We start from the raw sequence: 9,790 nt of genomic DNA, 5'->3' as shown, positions 1-9,790 counted from the left end.
TCTCATCAGATAAGACCCAGGAGACTTGGACCCTCCGTCAAGAAAGCCACGAGGCGGTCACGAGGGTGGAGGGCGCCCCCCCTAGGGCGCGCCCCCTGCCTCATGGGCCCCTCGAAGCTCCAACGACGTACTCCTTCCTCCTATATATACCTACGTACCCCCAAACGATCGGGGACAGAGCCAAAAACCTAATTCCACCGCCGCAACTTTCTGTATCCATGAGATCCCATCTTGGGGCTTGTTTCGGAGCTCTGCCGGAAGGGGAGTCGATCTCGGAGGGCTTCTACATCATCATCCAAGCCTCTCCGATGAAGTGTCAGTAGTTTACCTCAGACCTTCGGGTCCATAGTTAGTAGCTAGATGGATTCTTCTCTCTTTTTGGATCTCAATACAATGTTCCCCCCCTCTCTCGTGGAGATCTATTCGATGTAATCTTCTTTTTGCGGTGTGTTTGTTGAGACCGATGAATTGTGGGTTTATGATCAAGTTTATCTAAGAATAATATTTGAATCTTCTCTGAATTCTTTTATGTATGATTGGTTATCTTTGCAAGTCTCTTCGAATTATCAGTTTGGTTTGGCCTGCTAGATTGGTTTTTCTTGCCATGGGAGAAGTGCTTAGCTTTGGGTTCAATCTTGCGGTGTCCTTTCCCAGTGACAGAAGGGGCAGCAAGGCACATATTGTATTGTTGCCATCGAGGATAACAAGATGGGGTTTTTATCATATTGCATGAAACTATCCCTCTACATCATGTCATCTTGCTTAAGGCATTACTCTGTTTTTAACTTAATACTCTAGATGCATGCTGGATAGCAGTCGATGAGTGGAGTAATAGTAGTAGATGCAGGCAGGAGTCGGTCTACTTGTCTCGGATGTGATGCCTATATACATGATCATACCTAGATATTCTCGTAACTATGCTCAATTCTGTCAATTTCTCAACAGTAATTTGTTCACCCACCGTAGAATACTTATGCTCTTGAGAGAAGCCACTAATGAAACCTATGGCCTCGAGGTCTATTTTCATCATATCAATCTCCAATCACTTTATTATTGCTTTTCTTTTTTACTTTGCCTTTTACTTTTCACTTTGCATCTCTATACCAAAAATACCAAAAATATTATCTATCATCTCTATTAGATCTCACTTTCGTAAGTGACCATGAAGGGATTAACAACCCCTAAGCGCATTGGTTGCGTTGAGCTATTGTTTTTGTGTAGGTACGAGGGACTCGCGCGTAGCCTCCTACTGGATTGATACCTTGGTTCTCAAAAACTGAGGGAAATACATACGCTACTTTGCTGCATCATCCTCTCCTCTTCGGGGAAATCCAACGCAGTGCTCATGAGGTAGCATTATTCTGCGGCGACGGCAGCCTCAAACCGCAATGAACCAGTGAACCCTCATACTCCTCTACGCGTGGGCATCCACTATCTCGTCTTCCCCGGCTCCACCTCGTCCCCTTCCTAGGCCTCGCCGTCGTCCACCGCCCTGGTGCTCTCAGCGCGGCGTGGTCAACATGGTCAAGGAACGACTTCCATCGAAAGAGTACTGTGCGTGGAGAGGCTAACAGCTGGGTACACGGCAGCCATAAGGAAGTGCCTCCTTATTACGCAGAAAATAATTATTCCTTCACCTGACAGCAAGAACCCACCAGACGGGCCACCATATTTGGCGAAAAAAAAGTTTCCCCCTGACTGCTGGGACCCACCGGACGGGCCACTGTATTTCGCGAAAAAAACATTCCCCCCGCTGTCAGCTCAGACCCACTAGAAGTGCCTCCTTATTACGCAAAAAAATGAATACTCGCCCTGCTAGTTGGGACCCACCTTGGTGGGTGGCTGACTTGTGGGCCTACTGAGTTGACGGGGACGGACTGCTTTGTCAACTTAGTAAATATGAACGATTCTAGATCTAGTGACCGTACGATGTCCATCCAACGACCGTAGTGCTTCTTCAGCCTCTGGTCTTCTTGCTCCAGCCGCCCAAAGCAGCGCCGGTCGTGCCGCATGCTCCTGCCTCCCGTGGCCGGCTGTGCTGCCACGGAGGCCTCACCGCCCCCTACTACTCCCACCGCTGGCTAGGCCCTGCGACGATGGCAGGCTCACACCACAGCCGAACCAGTGAACCCTTGTACTCCTCTCCGCACGGGCTTCCACTGCCGTGTAACGCCCCAGATATACTTTCCATATTTGTATCCAACTCTTGCCGTTTCCGGCGTTAACTTATATTTATTTCTCGGGTTCGGGTCTTTGTCTTTGTGTGTTGTTCTCGTTTTTCGTGCATCGCATATCATGTCATCATGTGCATTGCATTTGCATACATGTTCATCTCATGCATTCGAGCATTTTCCCCGTTGTCCGTTTTGCATTCCGGCGCTTCGTTCTCCTCCGGTGGCCATTTCTAGCTTTCTTTCGTGTGTGGGGATTAAACATTTCCGGATTGGACCGAGACTTGTCATGCGGCCTTGGTTTACTACCGGTAGACCGCCTGTCAAGTTTCGGGTCATTTGGACTTCGTTTGATACTCCAACGGTTAACCGAGGGACCGAAAAGGCACCGTGTGTGTTGCAGCCCAACACCCTCCAAATTTGGCCCAAAACCCACCAAACTCTGCTCCATATCCTAGAGCGTTCGATCACGATCGCGTGGCCGAAAACCGCACCTCATTTGGACTCTCCTAGCTCTACTTATGCCTATTTATACCCCCTCCATTCGGATCTTCTTCCCCGTCTAAACCCTAGTCTAAAAAAAACTCCAGATCCGCGCCGACGGACGTGTCCGCCCCCGGCCGGACAGCGTCCGCCGCCGCAGCCCGCCACTCGCCGCGCGCCACGTGGCGCGGACCACATCGCCACCGCCGCCGGGCCCGAGGCCCACGCCCGGCCCCCGTAGCCGCCTCGCCGGGCCAGATCCGTAGGGGCGCCGCGCCGCCCTTCCTCACCCGAGCCGGCAGGCGCCATCGCCGGCCACCGCGGGCGCCATCGCCGGCCGCCGCTGCCTCACCTCGCCTCCCGCGCCCGCTCGTCGCCGCCGCGCCGGAGACCGCGCGCCACCGCGCCGGACGCCGCCGCCTGCCCCGCGGCCACCGCCTCCCCGACGCCGGCCACCGCCTCCCCGACTCCGGCGAGCTCTCCGGCCGGTCATCCTCGATCCTCGTGCCCCGGCGTGAACAGTGCTCCCGGGCCAGATCTAGATCCAAACTCCTCCTCGGTTGACTTTTCTTCTCCTAACCCTGATTTTTGTGCCTACTTTGACCGCCCGTAACTTTGCACCCGTAGCTCCGTTTTGGACATATGATATATCAAAATCGTCGCCTCAACGAGTACATCATTTAATTCCATTGCATCATTTGCATTTGAGGTCATCTTGTTGCCCAAAATGCTGTTAGAAGGAGGCTTCGTGAGTTAAATTGCAGATCCGTTAGTTCATCATGCACTTTTGTCATTTTTGCCATGTTTAATTCGTGCATGATATGCCTGTGCCCCTTTGGGATGAATTGTTTAACATTTTTCCTTCTTTCCAGAGGTGCCACCCATGCATTTTTAGGATGTGTGTGTTGTCTTGTGCAAGCTTGCGAAGAGAGGTACCTGAGATTGCTGATTTCAGGGACTTAGTGATTTTCACTAAGTCTGGGATATTTTAGTTCATGATGCTATATGTCCAGCTTGTTTCCTAGTGACCCGTGCCTCTTTTGAGGATGATCAGTAAGGGAGTTTTGATATTTATGTTATGCTCTATCCATCCATGTCTTTTTTTGCATATGTGGAGTGCTCTAGGTTGACTCAATCGAGCTCAACTTTTGCTTCGTTGTTAATCTGGGCAGATCGTCAACTTGTTTGTGATTTTGCCGATGCTACCGTTAGCGTTCCATGCATGCTATGCCTTTGTTCTTGCCATGTGTAGCTAGCATATTGTGCCTTCTTGATGGTTATATGCTTTCCTTGCCATGAATTGCACCGTAGTGAGTGCATCGAGCTCGTTTACATGCCTTCGCGAGTTAAATTTCTGCATGTCTCAGTTTTCACTAAGTCTGAAAACTGATTGTGTTCAAGCTATGTTCGTGAGCTCGGTAGAGTATTTTGTGAACCCTTTTGGCCCCAGGTCACTTTGGGTGTTTTGTTAAGCTTGTTGAGTAGCTCCATGCCATGTTCTTATTTGTCATGTTCAGATTTTTTATCATGTTGTTTTGCTGCTCCGAAGAGGGCTTCGTGATCTGAAATTTCAGGCTAGTGTTAATTTCACTAAGTCTGGAATCTGTTTTGCATTTGCGTTTTTGCCATGCTTGTTTGAACCTCTTAATGGATGAATTGGCCGTGGCTCAGTGCTAGTCTTTTGTTAAGCATCTTGTGTGCATCCCTGCCATGTATTTTGTTGTCATGTTTGGTGGCTGTAGCATGTTCATTTCATTGCATTTAGATGCCTACTTGCTGTATATCGCAGACCGGTGTCATATCTTAAAACGCTTGCCATTTCCAAACCGTAACTTCGATTCCAATGATCTTTATATCGTTTTCAAGCGATTTCATCCCCTCTATCCATTGGAACCCTTGGAATTCCAAGTTGAGGCCAGGTTCATGCATTTCCTGTCATATCTTGCATTTTGCATCCCGCATCGCATCCCGCATAGCATATCATCATTTCATCATATTGCTTGGTCTTGCACGTGGTTGATTGTATCCTTGTTGCTTGTTTGTCTTGTTGGGTAGAGCTGGGAGACGAGTTCGCTACCGAGGAGCCCGTTGAGTTTGCTTGTGAGGATCCAGTCGACTCTGACAACCGTGCAGGCAAGATGACCATACCCTCGAAATCACTACTATCTTTGCTATGCTAGTTTGCTCGCTCTTGCTATGCCAATGCTACGATGCCTACCTTTTGCTTGTCAGCCTCCCAATTTCCATGTTGAACCTCTAACCCACCATGTCCTAGCAAACCGTTGGTTGGCTATGTTACCGCTTTGCTCAGCCCCTCTTATAGCATTGCTAGTTGCAGGTGAAGTTTGGAGGTCGTTCCTTGTTGGAACATTTATTTACTTGTTGGGATATCATTATATTGCCATGTTATCTTAATGCATCTATATACTTGGTAAGGGTGGAAGGCTCGGCCTCTCGCCTAGTGTTTTGTTCCACTCTTGCCACCCTAGTTTCCGCCATATCGGTGTTATGTTCCCGGATTTTTCGTTCCTTACGCGGTTGGGTTATAATGGGAACCCCTTGATATTTCGCCTTGATTAAAGCTTTTCCAGCAATGCCCAACATTGGTTTTACCATTTGCCACCTAGCCTTTCCTTTCCCTTGGGTTCTGCAGACTCAAGGGTCATCTTATTTTAAACCCCCCCGGGCCAGTGCTCCTCTGAGTGTTGGTCCAAACTAGAGCACCGTGCGGGGCCGCCCCTCGGCAACTTGGGTTACGTTGGCTCCCGTACGCTTAGCTTATCCGGTGTGCCCTGAGAACGAGATATGTGCAGCTCCTATCGGGATTTGTCGGCACAGCGGGTGGTGTTGCTGGTCTTGTTTTTAACCTGTCGAAGTGTCTTGAGTTACCGAGATACCGAGTCTGATCGGAACGTCTTGGGAGGAGGTCTATTCCTTCGTTGACCGTGAGAGCTTGTCATGGGCTAAGTTGGGACCCCCCTGCAGGGATTGAACTTTCGAAAGCCGTGCCCGCGGTTATGGGCAGATGGGAATTTGTTAATGTCCGGTTGTAGATAACGTAAACCTTAATTAATAAAAATGAATCAACTGAGTGTGTTGCCGTGATGGCCTCTTCTCGGCGGAGTCCGGGAAGTGGACACGGTGTTGGAGTAATGCTTGCGCAGGTTGTTCCTCTAGATTCTCGCTCGCGCCCTGCCTCCTCTTCTCGCTCTCTTTTGCGTATAAGTTAGCCACCACATATGCTAGTCGCTTGCTGCAGCTCCACTTATACTTGCCTTATCCATTCCTATAAGCTTAAATAGTTTTGATCGCGGGGGTGCGAGATTGCTGAGTCCCTGTGGCTCACAGATACTATAATTCCAGATGCAGGTCCAGGTGACTCCGCTCCAGGTGACGAGTACGAGCTCAAATGGGAGTTCGACGAGGAATCTCAGCGTTATTATGTTTCCTTTCCCGATGATCAGTAGTGGTGCCTAGTTGGGGTTTGATTCAGGGCCTTGTCGCATGTTGGGGGTCTTTTCTATTTTGGCACCGTAGTCGGGCCATGAGTGATTTGTATGATGGATGTTATTCATGTACTTTGATGTGACGTGGCGAGTGTAAGCCAACTAAGTTTCTCCCCTTTATATTATTTATGTACATGGGATGTGTAATGATTTCCCGACTTGCGACATTGCTTTCAATGCGGTTATGCCTCTAAGTCGTGCCTCGACACGTGGGAGATATAGCCGCATCGAGGGTGTTACATGCCGCGTCTTCCCCAGCTCTGCATCGTCCCCTTCCGAGGCCTCGCCATCGTCCACTGCCCTGGTGCTCTCGGCGCGGCATGGCCAACGTGGTCAAGGAACGGCTTCCATCGGACGTGGACTGTACGTGGAGAGGCTGACAGCTGGGTCCACGGCCTCAGCAAGGAAGTGCCTCCTTATTACGCGCAAAATAATTATTCCTCCACCTGACAGCGGGGACCCACCGGACAGGCCACCATATTTCGTGAAAAAAATGTTTCCCCCTGACTGCTGGGACCCACCAGCTACATCTTCGCACGCAAGGAAGTGCGTCCGGGCAAAAAAAATGATTCGCCCCCTGACTATTGGGACCCACCAACTACATCTTCGCACGCAAGGAAGTGCCTGACAGTCGGGACCCACCTGGTCGAAGAGTACGTAGCGTTGTCATTCTGGTCGCGAACGTGTACGTACATACTGGTCGATGTAGATGCGCGCATGTGTCGTAGTAGAGGCGTGCACATAGCATGTACACGTGCGTACAACGGCTAGTGTATAATAAATAAAATACGGCCATGTACATACATACGGGCAGGGTCTCGAGCACCTACTCGCGCATACGTACGGCCAAGGCTCGTGTACATGGCTGGGTCAGAACGAAGAAACAGCGTCATCGTCATGTTCATGGGGAGCCAACCGGCTGGGTCGGAATGGAATGCGTCGTCGTGCTCATCGGGAGGGCTTGAACGGAACAGCCGATGGAAACGAGGCCTGGTGTACCGCAGAACGGAGGAAACGGCCTTGTGTTTGACCGGCCACATTCGAAACAGGGTCCTATTCATCGGGAGGGGTCTGGCGTACCGCAAAATGGAGGAAACGGACTTGTGTTGGAGCGCTACGGTCGAAACAGGGTCCTGTTCATCGGGAGGGGTGTGGCGTACCGCAAAACGGGACTCCACGGGATACTGTTCATCTCCACTGTCGACCCCCTCCAGCCTCCACGGGCTACTGTTCATCCACCGTCGACCTCCTCCAGCCTCCACATGCGACTGTTCATACATGGGCTCCTGTCCATCCAGCCTGCACCGCGCGCTACTCCATCAGCTATTGTTCAACCAGCCCTCTCCACGGGCTTCTGTTCAACCACCTCTCCATGGGCTACTGTTCATCTAGCCCTCCACCGTCTACTGTTCATCCTGCCCTCCATGGGGTGGTCCTGTTCATCCAGCCCTCCACGGGGTCCTGTTCATCCAGCCCCAACGGCTCGATCGATCAGGGTCCTGTTCATCCAGAGGCAACACCACGGGGTCCCGTTCATCCACCCCCACCGGGAACTATTCATCCAAACCCCCCCAGCAACGCTCATTGTTCATCCAGAGGCAACACCATGGGGTCCTCTTTGTCCACCCCCACCGGGAACTGTTCATCCAAACCCCCCAGCAACGCTCACTGTTCATCCAGAGGCAGCATCAATCAGATTCAGTTAGCAGCAGTAGCGAAGGAATCGTTCGATCAGGTTCAGTTAACACCCATCGATCGATCACTCGGGTTCAGTAACGCGTAGCCTGTAGTGCAATCACTCGGGTTTAGTTAGAGCCCAACGCCTCGCACCCACGCGCGTGCATGTACGAGAGAAACGCGCATCGCTCGGCCCCGACCACCCATCGTAGCCGGGAACACCTCGATATTTTCCTCGCCCTCGCTTCTACCATGGCTTTTTCCCTCATGGACGGCCCAAAGAATGTCATGCAGCTGCGTCTCCGGCCCGCCCAAGACAAAAACCCCATTTTCTGTCATGATTTTTTGTCATAGAAGTAGGACCCCACCACATCTATGATGATACCGGGTTTTGTCACAATTATCGTCATAGAAGTGTCATAAGTATGACAGAATTTTTTTCGTTCGGCCCAAAATGTCACGGATGTGTCTTTTTTTGTAGTGTTCCCACTTCTTTTCGCCGTGCACGCCGGCCAACTGTTTGTTCGTCGGCGCAGCTGGTGCGGATGTTCACCATGTATCGCCAGGACAACAGTGACCAAGAGTTCAAGTACCTCCACGTCTTCAAGCGGATCGAGAAGTGCGAGAAGTGGGCGAATGTCCGGCGCACCCTCGCCAAGGCCAAGGAGACCTACAAGCCGGACGCGCCAATGCCGGGCGTGGGCGACGGGCGCCCCGAAGGCAACAAAGGGGCCAAGAAGGGGAAGCACGCCGACTCGGCCACCGCGCGAGTGCAAGAGTCCATCGAGCATTGCCTCGCCGACGCATAGGCCTGGGCCGCCCTGCGGGAGGAGAAGACTGAGGCGCGCTGGTCGATGTTGATGACGAACAGCGCTGTCAAGCTCGACCCACTCCGCATCAACGTCTCCGCGAAGAAGAGGAACCCCGACCTGGCTTTTCTGGTGGGCGGGGCGGACATGCTCCAGAGCAACGACGAGCAGCTCAAGGCGTTGTACCCTGAACCAGCTGCCATCAACGACGCCGCCAACTCCCACGCCCACGCCGATGACGCCAAGCCCGAGCGAGGATGCCTCCACGATGCCCAGCAGCACAGAAGCCGCGCCGACGCCGCCCAGCACATAAGCAGCGCCGACACCGCCAAGCCTGCGCACACCGACTCCGCCGACGCCGGAGGCCGACCCCGCTGTTTGATGCGTTGCCCACGCGTCCTCTCGTTTTTTTGTACGCCGAACTTTTCATCCGATTGCTGAACTTGGCCGCTGATCGTCGGACTGGGCGTTTTTTTGTGAGCGGGAACGACCTAGTTTGACTTTTTCCACGAGTTGGGAGGGGGGCGCTTGGGGGCGTGGCTGGGAGGTAGATCGCCCCCAGGGGCCAATCCAGCGTCGGTTCGTCACCAGGCGGCACTTTTTTGGCGCCCGGGGGGAGGGGGGCGAACGGCTGGAGATGCTCTTAAAAGAGTGTACTTCCAACTTTGTTAGAGGGTCAAACTATCTTAAAGTTTGACCGAGTTTGTGCAAAAATATGTCAATGCTTGTGAAACCAAATAGGTATATAACGAAAATATATTTTATCATGAATCTAACGCTATTAATTTGATGACATAAATGTTAGTCTATTATTGTACAAATACGGTCAAAGATTAAAAAATTTGACTTTCCAATAAAATTGAAAGTACACTTTTTCATAGATGGAGGGAGTACTACTAGCTAGCTAGAGTAGGCTAAGAATGGCGTAATGTCGGACATGGATAACCCGTTGATAATGGGAGCCAGAGCTAATGGAGTAGGCACCTATGTCGCCGAACACGAGCCAGTCTCCACGCTCATCTCCTGCAGCCGGTACCCCGTCACCACCGTGTCAAGTGAGTCGCGCGTCGGCCCGAACACAGTCGGCGTGTACGTCTCCTCGCCAGTGCATGCGGATGAAGAGAGAATAGGATGAGTTCAGATC

The sequence above is a fragment of the Triticum urartu genome, chromosome 5A (assembly GCF_056163025.1).
Source record: "Triticum urartu cultivar PI428250 chromosome 5A, HENAU_Tu73, whole genome shotgun sequence".
NCBI classification, from domain to species: domain Eukaryota; kingdom Viridiplantae; phylum Streptophyta; class Magnoliopsida; order Poales; family Poaceae; genus Triticum; species Triticum urartu.
This window is presented reverse-complemented; position numbering follows the sequence as displayed.